Consider the following 21,912-nt stretch of genomic DNA (forward strand, 5'->3'; position numbering starts at 1 on the left):
GTTGAATGGGCAGGTCTGCCTTGGGATGTTTCCAGGAACGTACACCACATATAAGCAATATAATATTTTACTTTTTTTTGAACTAAAAATGTTACTTCAAAAGTAGAAATTTGGGCTTCCCTGGTGGCTCAGTGGTTGAGAGTCCGCCTGGTGATGCAGGGGACACGGGTTCGTGCCTCGGTCCGGGAAGATCCCACATGCCGCGGAGCGGCTGGGCCATGGCCACTGAGCCTGCGCGTCCGGAGCCTGTGCTCCGCAACGGGAGAGGCCCACGTACTGCAAAAAACAAAACAAACAAAAAAAAGTAGAAATTTGTAAATTGTATGTGTAGCTCACGTTATATTTCTCTTTGCTAGCCCTGCTCTAGATGCACTTGCAGCAGAGCTTAGGGAGAGGGGAAGAGGAAGGGTGGGGAGAGAATGTCATGGGAGTAGCAGTCGCGCTGGGCTTGGGGTGAGCTTCCTGCTGTGGGCCGTTGAGCAAGTTACCTCATCTCGGTGAGCCTGTTTCTGCACCTGTAACACGGCGCTTGCTGACGATGTCAGTTTCATGGCGTTGCTGTTACACCTGAGTAGGAAACCATGCAGAGCCTCTCACAGGACACCGTGCATACAGCACGGGGTCCTCAAATAGCAGCTCCTATCCTCCCAGAGTAACACATCAGAGCATCCAGAGGCAGCGAGGCAGAGCTGAGATAAAGGTTAGCAAACTCTGAACGTGTCTCGACTTTCTCCATGTCCTGGTTTTGCAGCGGACTGGGCTAGTGAAGAGAGGAAAGTCCATTGGAGAAACCAAACGGAGGCAAGAAAGGACTTCCACCAGCCCACGATGACAAAGCCAGTGTACCTTGTTTGGAAGGAGATGGCAACACAGAAAGGGTCCTGAGAGTTAGCAGGAGAGCTCAGGAGGGCCCTGTCCAGTATTGCTAAAGGCTGCTCTCTCATGTACTTGGATTAAGCAGATACTTTTGCTTCTGTTAGGTAAAGCAGTGTGGTTTTCTAGTTCTGTACAATTTTGGAAAACTGCTTTGAGTTCGACACAGCCTTGGCAAACTCTGGCATTAATAAACGCCCCAAACAGCTGTTAGCATCCCCGAAAAAGACAGCAAAACCTGTGCTTATTGTTCAGCTCAAAGACTCACAGGAGGAGAGGAACCCATGTACTTGCTGCTAATAAATAAGAGACATCACCTCTCAGAGAATGTCCCGCGATCCTGGTGGGGCTCGGCGGCAGCAAAGGTGAATTCTTTCGGAGGCCCCTGGTGGTGACTGGACACTTCCTAACTAAAGGCAACTGAAGCCAGAGAACACTGATGGATGAGAAATCCATCATCCAATTCCGACCTGTCAGATTCACAGTTCAAGAATGGTCAATATGTCTTCTTTCATTAGTCTCAACGAGGGGAAAGGAAAATAGATGTCTGGCTAACTTAGGACAGCAGATAATCACCAAATTACTCCACGCGGTGTCCCGAAAACCACTAGTCTGGAAAGAGTTCACGAGACCTGCTTCTCATGCAGTGGCACCCAGGACTTGGTCCATCCCCCCAGGAACATCAGTTTCTTATTTATAAAATGGAGATTATCAGCACATCAAAGGACCTCCTCAGACCAGTTCTCTTATCTTATGGGAAAAAGAAGGCCCCCAAAGTCATTCTGTAAATGACTGGAGGGCATTGTGAGCTTTCAGGGACCCCTCTCCTCTGGGTGGCAAATACACCACACCCATGGTTTCATCAACCCAAGCCGAGGAAAGGCCGACCGCCTGAAAGGTGCACAAAAAGACACACCACGTGCATTGAACATGGCCCACCGCGTGTATCCTTCACTGTGCGCCTTAGGCATAAAGAAAATTCCAGAATACACCTCCTTTCTCACTCGCAGCATGTTCTCGTGGGGAAATGGGGCTCGACGTTAATAATCAGTTGTCTTATTAAATTGTCCTCTTCCCTGCCCCATCACCCAAATGGGCAGAGAATTCCAAGTCAGCTGAATCATTTCACCACTGAGTGAAGCCACGTAATAAGTGTGGGCTTTCTACTGGCAAACCTAACTAATCTTGTCGCATTGAGAAGGAGGCAGTGCTTTTAGCCAGAGTGTAAACATGGTGCTTTAGTAGCCAATGTGTTGAAAGGAAGGAAGAAAGGGAGGCAGGGAGGAAAGAAGGGAGGGAGGAAAGGCAGTTTCAGCTTGGCAGCTCGGACGACTCAGAGGTAACTCGCTTCTCCCACAGGTCTGTGACACCTGGTTGGGATACTTTTCCCCAAGACTCCCAAGCGGTTAGGTTCATGCCGTTCTTCCTCTGTGTTGCATTTTCTCTCTTAAGGCACAGACAGGCCTGTGCGACATCCTTACTGACCTCAAAACCCAAAATTATAGAAAAGGAGTCTAATTAGAAAACACTACATGTGACTATTCCCCACACCTCTCCAAACCCAGTTTTTAAGTCTTCCTTTCACTCCCAGTGGCTTGAGATGTAGGGCCTTCTCCACCATCTGATTGGTTCTTTGGCCTCTGCCACGTGCTGCCAACGAGATGCGCAGGCCTCTGGGCTTGTCCAGAGCCCCGGCCCTTTGGGGTCTGCAGGCAGCACGCTCTTCCTTGCCACAGCATCCTCGTGGGGCTCGGGTCCCTGGATGATTCCTAACTCTGCAGCTCACACACTCGTGAGGGCAAACTGTGGTTCTTTTCTCCCTACGTCTTCTTTGCTCTCCTGGGATGGTGACAACGTGACTTTTCTATGGCTTTTATCAGCCAGATAAAGAGGACTCTTCCACCTCCAAACACTCGTGAGATCCTCTTTCCCAGTCACCAATATACTGAGTCCTGCCCCCTTCACCAGCCACATCTGTCCCGTGGTGAGCTGGCAGTGGCTCCACCTGGCTCACAAGAGTCAACCATGCATGTCTCTTTATTTATTTATTTATTTTGCCATGTGGGATCTTAGTTCTCTGACCAGGGATCGAACCTGTGCCCCCTGCAGTAGAAGCACAGCATCCTAACCACTGGACCACCAGGGAATTCCCCCATGCACATCTTTTCCCGACTTCACCATCACGGAGGTGGCCTAACATTGGCCGTGGGGGTGATATTTATACCATGGAAATCGGCAAATGCTGCATATCAGGACTTCCCCTGCACCCAGAGTGTCGGTTACTAAACATCTACCAGCTCATCATTGTGGCCACGTATTGGCATCACCACCTCAAACTCAACAGACATCCCCAAAACCACCTGCCCACTTCCATTTTTCTTAAAGATGGGTTTCTTCCCGAAAAAAGTTAGACCTAAATTGAATGTTTCAAAATATCCTATTGTTGAAAAAGTTTAACAGTTCTTAGCAGTAACATCCCCCCTTTTTGAACGAAGGCATAAGCAGAATAAATGTGTCTGTATGTGTCTGTATGCATGTACATATGTATTTACATGTGTATCTAAAGCAGGGAAAAACAGGTCGTGCTTGATTAAAGCATAACATAAGGTAGCAGATGGGTCGGGGGAGACATGAGGATGGAGCTTCCCGTGCTTACCGTGTCCTCATTTCAGTTTCCTCAAAGAAACAACAGACTCTCTAGGTCACATTTTGAGAAATGGGAACTGCTTATTTTTTTGATCGCCTATATTGAGGTATAATTTGCATACTAAAAATCACCATTTTTAAAACTTTTTATTTAAAAATAACTTTAGACTTACAGAAAAATCTGCAAACATAGCACAGAGAATTCCCACATATGTTTCACCTAGCTTTCCCTAATGGTAACCTCTCCTATAACCAGAATACAGTTATCAAAACCAGGAAACTAACACTGGTATGGTACTATTAACTAACTACAGAACTTATTCAAATTTGACCAGCTTTTCGTTTTCTAGTCCAACCCAGGACCCCACATTGCATTTAGTTGTATGTCTCTTTAGTTGCTTTCAATCCATGACACATCCTTAGTCTTTCTTCATGACCTAATTTTGAAGAGTCCAGGCCAGTTTGAGTTTATGTCCTGTTTTCTCATGATTTGGTTGAGGTTATACCTGTTCAGGTGAAGTACCCCTGTGACCTGGTGCTCTTTTCAGCATGTCCCATGGTGGGGGGGTGGGGATGACATTGGTATGTTTTATTACTGGTGATGTAACCTTCATCACTTAATGCTTTTGAGATCCATCCCTGTAATCGTGTGTATGGGTTGTATACAGAGGGAGTTTATCCCATGTTATTGCCAGGTAGAAGCCCATTGTACAGATGTACCACCATTCTTATCCAACCACATCTGGGTTGTTTCCAGATTAGGGCTCTTATGAAGAAAGCTGCTATGAACATCCATGTACAAGAGTTATTTAGTGTCTACAGATGGTCTCATTTCTCTTGGGTAAATACCTGGGTGTGGTATGTAAGTATATGTTCATCTTTTAACATTTTCCCAACATGCGTGTACCTTTTTGTATTCCCACCAGCGATGTATGAGAGTTCCTGCCTTCCCACCAACACTCGATACTGCTGGTCTTTTAAATTTCAACCATTCTAGTGAGTGTGTAGAGGTATCTCATTGTGGTATTTACTTGCATTTCCCTAATGACTATTAATGTTGAGCATCTTTTTTTTTAACTTTATGAAATTAAAGAGTCGTTATTATTTTTTTTATAAATTTATTTTATTTATTTTTTGGCTGCATTTAGTCTTTGTTGCTGTGCACGGGCTTTCTCTAGTTGCGGCAAGCAGGGGCTACTCTTCGTTGCAGTGCGCAGGCTTCTCATTGCGGTGGCTTCTCTTGTCATGGAGCACGGGCTTTAGGCGCATGGGCTTCAGTAGTTGTGGCACGGGGGATCAGTAGTTGTAGCTCGCGGACTCTAGAGCACAGGCTCAGTAGTTGTGTCACATGGGCTTAGTTGCTCTGCGGCATGTGGGATCTTCCCGGACCAGGGCTCGAACTCATGTCCCCTGCATTGGCAGGCGGATTCTTAACCACTGCGCCACCAGGGAAGTCCTGTTGAGCATCTTTTAATGAGCTTATTTCTCATTCATTTATGTTCTTTAAGTGTATGCTCGAATATTTTGCATGTTTTTAATTGTGTTGTTTGTCTCCTTATTTTTGAGTTCTAAATGTTCTTTATATATGTTGAATACAAGTACTTTATAAATATATATTTTGCAACTTTTTCCCCAGTCTGTGGCCTTCCTTTTCTTAACAGTGTCTTTGAAGAGCAAAGTTTTGTTGTTTTTTTAAATTTTATTTTGATGTGGTCCATTTTATCAATATTTTTCTTTCCTGGTTTTCCTTAAAAGTTGAGTGTTCTATCTAATAAATTTTTGTGTAACCCAGGGTCCCAAAGTTTTCTTCTATACTTTTGTCTTGAATGAGTTTCAAGTGGCAGTAGCTTCTGGTGTTGTTTTTTTTTTTCTTTCAGTTTCTCTGCCTACTTCCTTAACTCTTAATTTAGAAGCCAGTCCTCTTCCAATAGTTGAGTGCATGAAGAATCATTAATTTGGCCAGTGAAGGAGTGCTTGTAATACTCATGGCAAATTTGATTCTTTTGTTCCATAAATGCTCACGGGTTGGTTCAGTGGGGCACCTGCTACTCGCGCTCTTTGCTTCCAAAGCAAACCCGGAGGCAAGGACCAGGCTGAAGACTGTGGTGGACTGTCAGACATTTAACAGTTGGCTCTCCTGGGGAAAAAAAGCTGTGGTTTGTAGCGTTTGCTCATTTCCATGGTGTAAATACCTACACCGTGACCAATTTTAAGCTACCAATACATCAGTGAACTTACAACACTGCTGAAAGTTTAATAACTGGCCCTTGTGAGCTGACACGAGCCTGCTTCAGCACACCGCCGGCTGCAGGAAGTTTATTTGAGGTGAAGCCCTGGAAGCAGAAGCGAGGGAGTGGAGAGGGGAGACGAGACAGGGAAAGGAGGGGAGCCAACCAAGGGGGTATGAAAGAGCTGGTTAACACGGTGAGCAGCTGGGCTTAATCCCACTGTGGATCTTGGGGGAGCAGTGTAGACCCAACTCGAATTGTTCAGTTGGGGCTGAGCAGGCTGTGAGTGGGAGTGGTGACCCCGACTCCTGTCTCTTGTTGATGGTTGTGCCGTTGTTATCCTGGGCACCTTCAGGCAGCTCTGCCCATGGGCTGAGGAAAGCTCTCTAGCACTGGAGGTGGCCTCAGGCAGAAACGCCCGGAGCCACTGGCCCCAGGTGAGGTAGGAAGCCATCCTGGGTAGGAAGCTGCCAGGGTGTCTTAAGTTTTCCAAGGGGCATCAACAGCACCTGCTCCACGTACCACACGCTTCTTTACACACTGGATTACCACTAGTAAACAACCCCCTGGGTCCCTCTAGGTCCACGGTCAAAGGCACCTTGTTTGGTGCAAACTGGCTGATGAAATACAATGGAGGAGAGGTGCTTTCCGCGTCCATTAGGTAATGCTTTCTCTATCAGCTCCTATCAGTGGATTCAAAGTGCCCACCTGACCAGACCCAGGGACACTGGCATTCCCTACAGGAGCCATGACGTTTATTTTTCTTCCTTTCAATTAGTAGATTTTGTTTTCTTCAAAGAAAGGGCAAGGGAAAATTACTTCTTTGTCAGTTCTTAAAAAGACAGGTAATGGAAGTATGAGGAATAGAATCCAATCAAATAATTCCCTCATCCAGGCCACTTAATACCTGGAATTATATCTGGGGTGGGTGTGGGGATGTTTTACGAACCAGAACACAAGTCACATTCAAATATTTTCTGATGTCCAAAATGCTTCACTTGTGGTAAGATCTTGAGCTTGGGAACGCGGTCTGCATTCCTGAGGCTGTCCCACTGACCTGGCCTTGTTGGCTGTCTGACCTAACGTTTCTGTGGTTTTCTCTGTAGATCAGAGACAATCTTATCATGACAAACAGTAAGATATTTTCTTAAATGCAAAAGTCCCGTCTTTCTTGGGGCAAGAGGAAGTTGTTTGTGGCTCTGTCTTCTCTGCCGGGGAAACTTCCCACAGACGGGGAACAGATGGGCCTCGATTTCCACACCATCTGCTTTTCACTTGTAATTAACATCGGATCCAGGGGTGGGTTGGATATTACCATTGCGTTGGCCATCCCCGTTGACCGCTGGGGAATCCTAAATCACGTGTTTGTTGGAATATGAAACTTGGGTTGCGTTTCCGTGGATAGGCAGCAGCTCTTATGAGAGGAGGAAGGAAAAGGAAACCCTTCCTGAGTGCCTGCTTCCATTTAAGTGGCCCCCAGATACAATTGAAGAGAGGAAGATGCCTGCTCATCTTGCCTTGTGTCTGTGTAAAGAACAAAGTGTGAATGAGTCCATTTCAGTTCAGTTGGTTCCACTTTTCTTACAAGTTAATTGAAATAATCATGACCCTGGCAACAGTAATATTATCCAGCATTTATTGAAGGCTTGCAGCATTCCAGCTACGATGCTAAGAATTTTGCATGCATTATCTAGTTTCCAAACCACCATATGAGGTAGGTACTGTTATCTTTCCCATTAAAGACAAGGAAAACTGAAACCTTAATGAAATTGAAATCCTCACCTTGGGTCACACAGCTGAGATACGGACCAGGCTATCTGATTCCTGCTTCATAACCGCGGTTCCTCACAGCCTCCACCAACTTCTTTACCCGGAGGGAGCACAGGAGCAACCGGCCAGCAGCTATCTTCCATTCCTGCTTTGTAGGTTCCAGGAGAGAATGCAAAAACTCAAAGCTGCCGCTGTTCTCCAGTCCCTTTATAGCCTCAGGGGAATTTCTCTCTCTTGTACTTCAGCGTGCTTTACCCCATGCCTTGGGTTTTTAGTTGCAACTCTGCATCTTGCTTTTTCTGAGCCCTGGGGGAGGTGAGTGAAAGCATGATTCAATTTTACCTCTCTGCCTTGAAGCCCCAGCTCCTAACGTTCGTGTCAGCATCTACAAACTGCAGCAAAAGTCGGGCCCCTTCTCATTATCAGTGGTATTGTTCCTCCGGCAATGGGGAGGATTTTTAGCAGAACATCTGAGAGCATCTCTGTTTTGACACCTGATGCTTTCTTTTTTTTTTGCGGTACGCGGGCCCCTCACTGCTGTGGCCTCTCCCATTGCGGAGCGTAGGCTCCGGACACGCAGGCTCAGTGGCCATGGCTCACAGGCCCAGCCGCTCTGCGGCATGTGGGATCTTCCCGGACCGGGGCACGAACCCGCGTCCCCTGCATTGGCAGGCGGACTCTCAACCACTGCGCCACCAGGGAAGCCCAAGCCCTGATGCTTTCTAAGGGCACACCACATGAATAGAACACAAGAAGGATACCCAGGACCAGCAGTCATTCGTGCTGTTGTCCAGGTACAAAGGATTCCTTGGAATACTCTACACGTCAGCCCAGGGGAAGGACCCTCTGTGCCCAGCTAAGCTAATTGTCTGGCAAGAGAGGTTTTGAACCTCCTAGATAAAAGTCCATAGTAATCACCTGGGAGTGATTTTAGCGGCTTGTCATTGAAGTGTGAAACTGAAGTACTGTCATATGAAGCTTTGGTCTGGCTTCGTTAACTGCACTAGATCTTAAGCGATAAAACGAAGGCCAGAGTTTAAGCCCCACTTAGACACACAGCCCCAGACTGGACCCCTACCCACAGCCATCCAGCCAGTTGGCGCTTTATACCAATCACAAGCGGGACGACCCAGAGTCACCCTCCACCACTAATGGGAAATCTCCTTCCACTCCCGGAGCACATGATCCTGGGTCAGTTCTGATAAGAGGACACAGTAAAGACACGCAGTTAAGGAAGTGGTTCCAACCTGGCACATCACCATGGCTTTCAGCTGGGTGCCCAAAGCTAGATTGTGGGGTGGCCACCTGAACACCTTCTCAAGTCACTGACCTACCAAGAGCACTAAAACAAGATGGTGCCGCGTAACTCAGGTTCCCGCACAACGCAACTGAAGACAGATAAGCTGATTCCCTCCACCTGAAGCAAACAGCCACCTATAATAGAAATAAAACAGATCTTCCTGCTTTTTGCTACTGCCAGCCTATTTCTATCACATGTACTTTGCAAGCACTCACATCATCCCACCAACTGAAATTTTATTAGTTTTTTAATTTTAGTGACGTATAGTTGACTTACAATGTTGTGTTAATTTGCTGTACGGCAAAGTGATTCAGTTATACATATATATTTATATATTCTTTTTTAATATTCTTTTCTATTATGGTTTATCCCAGGATATTGAATATAGTTCCCTGTGCTATGCAGTAGGACCTTGTTGTTTATCCATCCTATACATAATACTTTGTATCTGCTAATCCAAAACTCCCAATCCATCCCTGCCCCACCACAGTTCTTCCTTGGCAACCACAAGTCTTTTCTCTACATCTGTGAATCGTTTCTGTTTCATAGATAAGTTCATTTGTATCATATTTTAGATTCCACATATAAATGGTATCATATGGTATTTGTCTTCCTCTGTCTGACTTACCTTCACTTAGTATGCTTATCTCTGGGTCCATCCATGTTGCTGCAAATGGCATTATTTCGTTCTCTTTTACGTCTGAGTAGTATTCCATTGTATATAGGTACCATATCTTCTTTATCCATTCATCCGTCAATGGGCATTTAGGTTGTTTCCATGTCTTGGCTGTTGTAAATAGTGTACCCAGCTGAAATTTTAAAGTTGAACAATGCCTAATATGTTTTACTACCTAAATATTGGATGTTAAAACTTTGAATCTACCAACAAGAAGTTGCCTACTTAAGAGTAATCCTTTTGCAAAAGAAACTTGAAGGAGGATAGCAATTACGGAAAAAAATGGGGGAAGATTTTGCAGAATACTTTTCAGAATATTGACTATGCCTGAACCAGTGGAAATGCATTAGTAAGAGGCTTGATTTCTATACACATTTTTTTATTAATGGAAGATGAGTTTCTCCTCCCCTCTCCACTAAATAAATGTTGAGTAAATATTTAAAGAGCATGGGTTTGAAGAGGCGCCAGGTGATAAGCCCGCCTGAAGCACCCGTGTCTCGGGCCAACTCTGTTTTTGGAAGTCCTGGTTGCCTGCCCAGGATTCGCCTGCCATCCACTGTTTGATGTTATCTGGCAGCTGTGGTGCCCACCAGTTCCCAAGACTGCGTTTGGACAGAGAATAACAAAAAAAATGACAGAAGGGCAAGAATGCAAGTATCTTGATAACTTTAACCCGCCTGGTATCTTTCAAAGGCTCCGCATTGCACAGTAAGCTTAGCTCTGACTCCGGCATGGAAATTCCTGCTGTATTGTGGTTTGCCTCGGAAAGGCTCGGCTTGGGTTACTAATAAAAACTTTAAGGCAGGAAGCAGGTTTCTCACCAACCTTGAAGTGAAGAGTTCCAGCATCTTGCAGATAGTTGAGTAAATGTTGGAATTTCAAAGTCCTCCAGAAAAGAGCATTCAGACCACATCTCTTCTCTTGCTGCTGAAAGCAATTTGGGTTCAAACCATGACTGGCTTGGGTTGGAGTCATACAAACGGGGTTGAAGTCCACTTTCTGTTTTGTATTGGTGCTATGACCTTGGGCATATATTCTCTCTGCCTCAATTTCCTGTCTGAAAAGTGGGGATAACAGCAGTACCTACCTCATGGGCTAGTTGAGAGGATTAAGTTTTAAAGCAGTTCTGTGCTTAGTCATATGGTCAGTATGCTCAGTGGTCATGTGCTCAATGGTCAATATTCAAAAACTGTTAGCTGTCATCAGCAGCAGCATCATTATCTTTCTCATCATCACCACCATCATTATCATTGTCCTCCTCATCATTACATCACAGTCACTATCAGCAGCAGCAGCAGCCTCCCCATCACCATCACCATCATCGTCATCGTCACCGTCACCATTCTCACCACCACCACCATCATCATCATCACTGTCATCACCATCCCCACCACCACCACCACCACCACCACCATCATCATTGCCATCCTCCCCATCACCATCATCATCACCATCCCCACTAACACCGTCATCATCACCATCCTCACCACCAGCACCACCAGCACCACCATCATCACCGTCATCATCACCATCCACCCCGTCACCATCACCATCATCATCATCATCACCATCCTCACCACCACCACCACCATCCTCACCATCCTCCCTATCACCATCACCGTCACCATCATCATCATCATCATCCACCCCATCACCACCACCACCACCACCATCACCATATCATCATCCTCACCATCACTATCATCACCATCACCATCTTCATCATTGTCCCCATCGTCATCCCATCAACATCAACATCATCACCATAACAACCACTATCACACCATCAAAAACACCTTCATCATCACCATCATCATAAGGTTTCTTCAGTAGAGTCAGCAGTGATTCCTGATCATCACAGATGGTCTGCACCTGTGCATCCAAATATCTCCGCCTAGAGTACAGGAGCCTCTCCAGACTGGCCTTTGCCTATTTCTGCAGCCTCATGTGTCTCTGCTTCCTCACTCACAATCTGCACTCCAGCCAGAGTAAATAATCTGTAGTTTTCAGCACAAACCATGTTAATTTATGACACCATGTTTTAGTCATCCTGTTCCCTTGCCTGGTCAATTCTGTCCTGGTTTCTTTGCTTGTCTAACTCATGTTCATCTTCTCAGATGTGATATAAGCATCAACTCCTCCAGATAGCCTTACCACACCCTTTCCCTCACTCTCTGAAACCTAGGTTCCGTACCCTTCCTTTAAGCTCACAGAGAATCCAGTGAAGAGCTCTGTGTTTAGCTTTCATACCAAATACTGTGCTGAGGGACTTCCCTGGTGGCTCAGTGGTTAAGAATTCTCTTGCCAATGCAGGGGACACGGGTTTGATGCCTGGTCCCGGAAGATCCCACATGCCGCAGAGCAACTAAGCCCGTGCGCCACAACTACTGATCTTGTGCTCTAGAGCCCGAGAGCCACAGCTACGGAGCCTACGCGCCAGAACTACTGAAGCCCACGTGCCTAGAGCCTGTGCTCCACAACAAGAGAAGCCATCGCAATGAAAAGCCCACGCAACTGCAACGAAGAGTACCCCCCACTTGCTGCAAATAGAGAAAGCCCGTGCACAGCAACAAAGACCAAACGCAGCCAAAAAATAATAATAATAATAAAATAAATTTATTTTTAAAATGCTGTGCTTACATATTTAGCAGACACGTTGGTGTTCCATTTTCCTGATCAAAGAATTGGGCAGTTGGACCCGACCTGAGGTCACAGTGCTGACAGTTGACAGGTTTCGTGTGGTTGGCTGAGTGCTTTACAATTGTTGAATTCAACCATTCATTCAGGAAGTATTTGCATATACTATGTGCTAGCCCTGTTCTGGGCACTAGGGATACATCAGAGGACAAGACAGACAAAGACCCCTGTCCTTGTGGAGCTCACATTCTAAGGAAGGAGACATCCAATAAAATAAGCATCATAATAAGAATTATCTGGTGTGCTAGAAGATGATCTGGGTAATGGAAAAATAGAAGAGGTGGAGCAGGGTCAGAAGCAGGAGTGGGGGCGTGGGGTGTGCAGGAGAGGCACATTGAAGGATCAGTGGGCTCCACAAGGGTGAGGTTTGAACAAAGGCTGAAGGAAACGAGGGACGGAGCCACGTGGACAGCTGCGGAGAGAGTGGGGCAGGCAGAGAGAACAGCCAGTGCAGGGGTCCGGAGGCAGAGCCAGCCGAGCTCATTCAGGGAACAGCCAGGAGACCTGTGTGCCTGGAGCAGAATCAGCAAAGGGAGAGTCGGGGCGGCAGAGCGTCTGTACTCATTACTCAACATCAAGAGTTGTTACCTGAGTCCAGATGTGCAGCTTCTCTCTTGGCAGAAGCTCTGGCCGTACTAAGCGCATATTCTCGTGCAACGTTGGTCAGGGCAGAGCACAGCCTGCCCACCTGAGATGGGCGTCCACCGTCCAGTGAGCCACAGACCCTGCCCCATGCATGTGTCTCATCTCCACACCCTGCGGGCCCCTGTGAGCAGCTGAGGCCGTGGCGCTGGGCAGTAGCCTCTGGCAAGGACGCCCAAACCCGCCACCAACTCCCTGCCCTCAGCCCTGCCTTGACTGTCCTCCTTTCCGTCTGCCCTGATCTGTGCCTCTTCCATGTAAGCCCAGTGAAGACTTCTGCTAGGCAATACTCTGAAAAGGAAGGAAGCCTACATAGATGAAAGGGAGTTTTCATTCCTGATTCTGCAAAGGAGGCTCTTCCTTTGGAAAGAATGAATGGACTTCTTGAAATGCCTGTGGGGAGGGTTGCCGGGGGACCCGGGAGGCGTTGCTCTTGCACTGTCATACTTGTCTCCCGTCCTGACAGCAGGGCTTCGGGGGGATTTTATTTACTTTTTCAAAAATGAACTTATTAACCAAACCCCAAACCGTGTCTTGATCATACCACCTCACACCCAGTAGGATGGCTACTATGAAAAAAAAAAAAAAAAACCCAAAAAACAGAAAATAACAAGTGTTGGTGAAGACGTGGAGAAATTGGAACCCTGTACACAGTTGGTGGGGATGTAAAATGGTGCAGCCGCCATGGAAAATAGTATGGCAGTTCCTCAAAAACTAGAACATAGAATCACCACGTGATCCAGCAATTCCACTTCTGGGTATCTACCCCCAAAGCATTGCAAGCAGGGACTCAAACAGATATTTGCACACCATGTTCTTAGCATCATTATTCACAACAGCCACAAATGTGGAAGCCACCCAAATGTCGAGTGACAGATGAATAGATAAACAGAACGTGTGTATCCGTACAAGGGGATACTACTCAGCCTTGTAAAGGTAGGACATTCTGACACCTGCTCTAACATGTATGACTCTTGAAGACATTATGCTGAGTGAGATAAGCTAGTCACAAAGGGACAAATGCTGTAAGATTCCCCTTATATGAGGTCCCTAGAGTATTCACATTCATGGAAACACTAGGGCTACTTTCTACGAAAGTAGAAAGGTGGTTGCCAGGGGCTGGGTTCAGGGGGAATGGGGAGTTAGTGTTTAATGGGGACAGTTTCAGTTTGGGGTGATGAAAAAGATCTGGAGAGGGTGGTGGTGATGGTGGGACAGCAGTGTGCACGCAATTAATGCCATTGATCTCTACACTTAAAAATGGTTAAAATGGTAAAGATTGTGTTGTACATGCTTACCACGATAAAAAAATTAAAATGAAATTTTTAAAAATCAAAAAATATCGAGAGATATAGGTATCTCTTTATAATATATATCTATACACATCTGTATCTTTGTATCTGTATCTATATCTATCTATCTATATGTATATAGACAGAGAGAGAGAAGCATGTGGTAGAGAGGTGGGTCACTGGGTTCACATCTTGCCTCTGCCACCTAGTAGCTGTGTGACCTGAGCCAAGTTAATGAACTTGGTCCCCTCTGCGAGGAGGCGGGATTAACCCAGTGCCCCGTCCTGCAGCCGTTGTTGTGAGGGTCATTGGAGCATGTGTGTGCCCGGCCCCCAGGGAGCCCCTGTAAGGCTCACGTGGACATCAGCCCAGCTACAGAAACCTGTCCCCAGACCCTGCCTTTAGTGGATATTGAGGAGAAATGGCAGTTGTCACCCCCACTCCCTTGAGAAACTGACAACCAAGCGAAATAAATGAGGTCCTCAGGGACTCTGGAAGCACTCTCAGAGTGGACCCTGTGCGAGAGGGATCTGGGGCGGGAGGAAGAGAGAAGAGAGAGAGACAGTGACCCCAGTTGTGCTGACCTCCGAGAACACCGTCAGCCATGGGCTTCATCTGGGCACCGTGAGAGGCTTCAAGTAACATAGTTACAGGGTTTATGCCAATGAGCAGGTATATTAACATATACTCACTTCCTTTAGCATTTGAGTCCCTGCGAGAGAATCATCTTCAGGTGGAAATGGTTCCAAAGACCTTTGGATGCCAACTACAGAAGGACTAGGGGTGGAACTAAGGGGGAGCGTTCCCGTGTTCTGTTGGTCTCAGCTTTGAGAGCAATGCCCTGGCTGGGAATACACTCACCTGGGCCGGACGGCTAGTGCCGGCTCCAGTGGACGTTTCCCCAGTCCAGCCTCAACACTGGCTCTATCACAATTGCAGGACACAGCAACAACCCGCAGGGAAATTTGAAAAGACAAGGTTTATTACTCACAGATCCTGGTGGGTCCACGGCATGTCCGGGGCCACACAGTGAGGTCACGGGGAGGGGGTGGAGGGAGAGAGGGAGAACAGTCCTGAGGTTCTGCCTTTATTGAGGTCAAGGATGGGGTGTCTAGGGTTGCTCTGGGTCGCTCTTTACTGGCGAATTTAAAACATAAGAGCAGGAATTATGGTGCAGGTAGGGAAAATCAAGGTCACTCAAGTGGTCACTTATCTGGGTCATCCAGGATTTCTGAAAAGGGAACTTCCAGGGTGGGGTCACCTGTCTCCTCATCTAGCTGCGTAGCTGGCGATGTGTTTGCTGAGGTGGATGCCTTTGGAATGGATGCCGAATGGGGGCATCCATTAGGGGATCAAAGCCTAATGTCGGGCACTTATATTACAGCCAGGAAAGCTCATGGCCAGGCACATACACTACTGTCCCCACTAGACTTTGGGAAGACAGTTGTGTCTGAGAGCGTCCAGCTTGATTTCATACTGCGTTTCGTTGCTTCCACAGTCTTCCTTAACCCACGTCCCTCTTGTTTTAATTTGGGCTGTCCTAGAAGCAGACCCTGAGACAAGCATTAGAATTCAGTGGTCAGGGACTTCCCTGGTGGTCCAGTGGCTAAGACTCCGTGCTCCCAATGCAGGGTACCCAGGTTCAATCTCTGGTCAGGGAACTAGATCCCACATGCTGCAACTAAGAGTTTGCATGCTGCAACTAACACCTGGTACAGCCAAATAAATATTAAAAAAAAAAAAGAAAGAATTCAGGGGTCACTTGGAATGCAGGAAGTAAGACAGAGAAGGGACAATTGCTAATAAAAGGTGAGTGACGGAGCTTACAACACTATGGGCACCTTAAGCTTAATTCACCTGTGGGAACCCAGGCAGACAGTGTGGAGGGACCCCACCCAGGGGGCGAGGGAGCTGGGACTGATGCACCAACTCCCATGGGTCAAGTCTTCAAGGAAATTGAGGCAGATTCTGACCATTGAAAGGCAGTAGAGTTCTCTAAATTAATAACACCTGAATAATATGGCAGGCCCAGGGGGGCACTCCTAGCCATCTGCTACCTTCCTCTTCCCTGCAGCCCTCACCCCCAGATCCTCCTGGTCAGAACCCAAGTCTGGCTTGAGGCTGTATTTCTCTCTCTAGTCACCAGGGAAGTGAGCACTTTCAGAACGATGGCTGTGGTGGTAGCAGAGACAGAGAATGGGCATGTGAGTCAGTCCTGGGGCCACTGGACACCAAGCTTGTCAGGGGGGAGAATGATTTTTAAAGAAATAACTTTTTTACCAAGTTTAATCATATATGATCACTTGAAGCTATGAAAAAGGCAGAGAAGGAAAGTAGGTAGATATTTTTGGTTATTATTCTAACCGTATTCCCCGGGAGATTTAGAACAATTTCCACCAAGGCCAGAGTTCTATAGATCTTCCCTGGAAATTGCTTCTCCAGTACCACCTTCACTGAAATTAAAGACAGAGCAACACGAGTGCAGATGATATTCTACAAGGAAATTGTCTGTGAAAATCCCTGACTGTAGATGCCACATAAAACAGCGGGGTTAATGTCATGCTGTTGGGATACATTTGCCCTCACAGTATGGAAGTCCTTGTGTGTATCGACATTTCAGCCAGAGCCTGTTCACCTCCATTAAGCCACAGGCCATGACGATTTCCTGTTACCTTAGGTATTTTTCGGTTTAACCGTTGTCACCAAAGTTCTCTAGTTTTATTAGTCCCAATCAACCTTTAAAATTGCCTGATGAGATAGAATTTATCTTTCAAGATCCCAGTTCAGTAACCACTTTCTCTGTGAAGCCTTCTCTGACCTCCTTCTCCCGTGCCCAGCAGAATGAATCTTCTCTGCCCTATATTGGTTAGGGAGGCACATGACTGCAAGTACAGAAACCCCAACTAATGGTGACTGAGGCAAATAGGGGATTCATTTTCTCACAGAGTAAGAAGTATGGAGGGAAGTGGTTTCTGGCATTAGATCAGCTGGTGAATGGCGTTCTCAGGGCTCTGCTCCCCTTAACATGTTGGTGTGTATTGTCATGCTTATTGTGTCATGGTCACATAATAGCTGCTGGCATTCCAGACATCACATCCGAGTTCAAGGCAGGAAGAAAGGGTGACTTTAGTTGAATCTGTCCCTTATTCTCATTGCCCAAAATTGTGTTACATGAGCATGGCTAGTACCAGGGAGGCTAGAAAAGCTGACTATATTGTCATTCAAAGCAACAAGAAAGTTTGATTTCTTGGAAGTTACTTCTCGTTATTATTGTTTTCACTCTGGCTCTTTTTATCACCTTGGTTGTAGCTGTTACCTGTTGCCACAATAATGCTGTGTAACAAATGGCCTCAAAACCTCAGTGACATAGAATAATAAACATTTATTTAGCTCATGGGTGTCTGGGGTTCAGCAGAACTGGGTTGAGCTTGGCCAGGCTCAGCGGGGCTCGCCCATGTCTGAGGCCGAGCTGCTCGCCAGCTGACCTCTGACAGCCTTAGCTGGGAGAGTGCGGATGGCTGGCAGCAGCTGCCGTGCCAGTCGTGCTATTCGGCCACTTCCCTTGACAGCTTCCGAAGGTGACACCAGCTACTCTGTGAGCACCCCCCGTCTTGGAACCCATTCACTCCAGGTGAGTGGGGCCCTCATTCTATGCAAGCTTGGAACGGGGTAGAGAGGAAGGTGTGAAGGACACAGATGCTGCCCTTCAAGAGAAGGGAGGCAGATACATAAACCTGAAACAGGGCCCGTGGTCGTGGCAGCACGTGGTCGATGTCAAAGTACAGATGCCCTGTTAGGTTCCTGGGGAGGAGAATCCCCTGTGGTCTGAGACTTGAGCTGAAGCTCACACAGGTGCCCCTCTCCTCTCCAGACACCGTCACTCATCTTTAGAACATGGCCCGCATTGGCCTGCCCTGGTTGCCGTAGCCGGGCTGCAGTTTCCACGTGGACCAGTTTCCATGTGGGTGGCCCCAGGGTACTGGGCCAGCTCAGCCATTTTTGAGACTTCCAATCTGTCTTGTGTTTTGTAGCGCACCTTGTAAAAATAATAACATTAAAGAACATCATCTAACAACTCCCCATCTGGAAGTTTATCCTAGAAATGCAAAAGGATATATGTTTAAAGATTTTTATTGCAACACTGGTTGTGGTCCATTCATTTATAAAGGAAAATAGGGATTCACTCAAAATACAGAGGTAGCGAGGGTTTACCCATATTCATGCTGATCACATTTATACTTGTATGTAAATGGTATATTTATGGACGTAGAGAATGGACTTGAGGACATGGGGAGGGGGAAGGGTAAGCTGGGACGAAGTGAGAGAGTGGCATGGACATATATACACTACCAAATGTAAAATAGATAGCTAGTGGGAAGCAGCCGCATAGCACAGGGAGATCAGCTCAGTGCTTTGTGACCACCTAGAGGGGTGGGATAAGGAGGGTGGGAGGGAGACGCAAGAGGGAGGGGATATGGGGGTATATGTATATGTATAGCTGATTCACTTAGTTATAAAGCAGAAACTAACACACCGTTGTAAAGCAATTATACTCCAATAAAGATGTTAAAAATAAATAAATAAATAAGGACATCAGTGACTCCGAAACGGCAGCCCCCAAAAGTGGATGGCTAGGATTCTGAAACCGTCCCTCCCTCTGTGTGGTTGGAGAAGACAGCTTATTAGTAGGTGAGCTGAAAATAGAGAGTGGAAATGGGGTAGCAAATCAGAAACGACCTCTGCAGTGGGCGGCAGCTGGGCCCCGTGGGAAGGCCTGGAGAGGGTGCTTGGATGAGTTACGATGCTCTCTGAGGTGCCTGGGAGACGGGTCCGTAATGCCCTGCCTCCCATGGGAATTAGAAGAACTGAGTGAGAGAGTCCTTGAGAAGGACCGGAGGAGGCCTAAGTTTCTGGCCCCACGAAGAGTGGCAAATATTATTAATAGTGATGGTATTATTATATCCTTTGGAAATATAGGAATGGTCAAATTAATCCCCAAATGCCTCATTCTCTAAACTACGTGGACCAGTGGTATTGATAGCACCATCGATATCACACTTCCAGTAGGCCCTCTGCCTCTTCAAGTTTGACTTTGTCCATTTGTTTTGTTCCTTGATGCTGTTTTGGTTTTGTGTTTTTATTAGTAGTAGACCTTTTTAAGAGCAGTTTTAGGTTCCCAGCACAACTGAACAGCGGATACAGAGTTCCCACATCCCTCCGCCCCCAACACACACGCAGCACCCCCATCAGTATCTTGTTCTGTTTCGTTTGTTCTTCCGGTGGGAACCCGATTTCCAGTGGGTAACATGGTTAGAAGAGAGTTTCCTGTAAGCAAAGTGGCATGCCGCCCTCAGATACCAGGAGGTGCTCTGCAGCTGGAAAGGAGCCCCATGGCCTGGCAGGCCCCTGGGTGTCAGAGGAGCTTTGTCCCAGGGTATCTGAGGGTTGGCGTCCCCACCTCACGCTGCCTTGTGCACGGCACTAACTTGGCTTTCGACGGCCATCACCCTTGAAAGCACAGAGAGCCTGGCAGATCTGTTCATTTCTGGTCCTAATCCAGGTGTTGACGTTGCCATGCATTAGCTGGAGCTTCTTGCCTCGAGACAGGATCAACACATAATATTGGAACGTGGTCTTGGAGAGAGAGTTCGTGGACTTGTAAGCGGCCTTGGGGGTTTTAGCCTGTTGAGTATGTCAGCTACGGACAGCTTGTCTAATTCTTGGTTAATCCACAGATGTGTGTAACTCTGGATTCCAATTACTGCATTTGGCTGTCCCTTCAAATATAATGATAAAGCCTGCATAATATGGGATTGGCCACATCATACGGCAAAAGAGGGTTTGAGTCCATTGCAACTTGGGCACGTATATTCTGACTCACCCACAGAGCTATAAAATACAGCACTAATTTTTTTTAAATTGACATTTCCACTCCCCCCACTGAAAAAACACCCCACAGGCAAAAAACTTTGTACAGCTTATGAATAGACCAATCAGTAGGAAGTTCTTTTAAGGCTTCTCGGCATGGCTGGCTTTCCAGGGCTCACCAGAGATTAGAAAAGTGTAAGAAAGAGTCCTGACCTTTCAAATCTCCCACCACCTACAAAACTCACATAAGAAACACAAATTCAAGGTGGACAAATCAGAAAATATGGATAGGAATTATAAAGTACAGATAGAGTTACACCAACCAAGGGAAAAACTATTTTGATTTATGGTCTTACAAACTCTTATATGCAAATATCAATATATAAGTGTGTGTATATGTATGCACTCATATACATAGATAATTTAACAAAAAAGAGGTTGTACACAATGTTTTATAGCATTTTTTATTTAACAAGGGATCGTAAATGCCTTTCCTTGTCACTAAATATGAATTTACATAATCCCTGTTAACAGTATTTCCTTGAATGATGAATCATTACTTCTATAACCCATCCCCTGTGGTATATTTTGTTAGGCTTTGATAATTTATTATAATCAGCATTTTGGAATGAATATCCCTGTTGCATATGTTCCTGTGCTCTTGTCTGATACTTCCACAGAATCAAGTGTTAAGATGCACTTTAGAATCTTACAATCTGGTTTAAAAGACCAAGCACATAGATGTGAAAAAGAGAACCAGTTCATAAAGGGGGAGGAGTGTCTAAATGAGTACAACAGCTAAGAGTCAGAGGCCAGAAAGATCGTCTCATGCTTGAGTTGCTCCAGAAGGCTTCTAGAAGGACAGCTGCAAGTGACAGAAATGCAAATCAGCTTAAGTATCAAAGGCACATTATCAGCTCATGAAATTGGAGAGTCCACGTTGGTTTCAGGCTGAGCTGGGCCCAGAGTCCACATGGTGTCGCTGGGCACGTGTGTGTGTGTGTGTGTGTGTGTGTGTACACATGTGTGTATCCACCTGTCTTACCACTTGGTTCGGCTCCTTGCTGGGTGAGCTCACTCTCAGGCCGGCTCTCTAGGGCAGCTGCAGACTCAGGTGGTGCTTTTATCTCCAAGGGGAGAGGCCCCCTTTCCCAGCTTCTCTGTTGACCCCTGCCCGGCCCCTTGCAGACCTCTTGCCCACCCACCACTGCCTGATGGAGAATGGCGTGTTCCAGTGCCCATACCCTGTGGTGGGGCGGGTGGAGTATGTGATAGAGGCCCTTCCTGCAGAGCAGTTAGCCAAAGGAAAAGATGCTGGGAGGTCAAAATACGAGAGAGGAGTGACTCCTGAGGACGCTGGAACTTGAAGGATGAGCAGCCACGCCTATTAGAGGTTTGGGGCTTCAAGTAACAGGGAAACTCCAAATCAAATGGGCCTGTTTGCCGGTGTGTTATGCTATGAAGTCCAGAGGCAAGGGGTGGCTCAGGGATCATGTGATCAATGGCTCAGTGACGTCATTACATTGACTCAGGGTCAACTTCATCTCAAGTCAGAGTTCTCTCAATTTGTTGGCCAATGGCAGTCAGGACTCCCAGCTTCCTGGTCCACAGCTGGAGGGTGTGGACCCACTCTCTGTGGCAAGGACTGTAAAGCCTTTCCTGCCATCTGATTGGCCCAGCCAAGATCATGTGCCCACCCCTGAACCAATAGCCATCCCTGCGGAATACTGCACCCTGATTGGCTCATCAGGGTGATCTACTCCTGGAGGAAAGGGTGGAGCCACCTTCCACATGGGAGCAAAACTGGGGTCCTATTAGGAAGGAGTGGAGGATGGATGCTGAGTGGTCAACCAACAATGGACTGCAAATAAGATCTCATTAATTAGAGAGGAGACATAGAGTTGGTTACGGTAGAGAAGT

At 46.7% G+C, this 21,912-nt stretch overlaps 1 protein-coding gene and 1 non-coding gene across 2 annotated transcripts in view; one reads left to right on the plus strand and one right to left on the minus strand.

The window, feature by feature from the left end:
- Nucleotides 1-21,912, plus strand: part of SLC24A3 (solute carrier family 24 member 3) — a 460,077-nt gene that overhangs the window by 307,453 nt on the left and 130,712 nt on the right. The window lies entirely within an intron of this gene.
- On the minus strand, nucleotides 2,947-3,019 carry TRNAR-UCU (transfer RNA arginine (anticodon UCU)). The gene has a single exon. It is a non-coding gene; the product is annotated as a tRNA-Arg (tRNA).

The sequence above is a fragment of the Globicephala melas genome, chromosome 15 (genome assembly GCF_963455315.2).
Source record: "Globicephala melas chromosome 15, mGloMel1.2, whole genome shotgun sequence".
Taxonomy (NCBI): Eukaryota; Metazoa; Chordata; class Mammalia; order Artiodactyla; family Delphinidae; genus Globicephala; species Globicephala melas.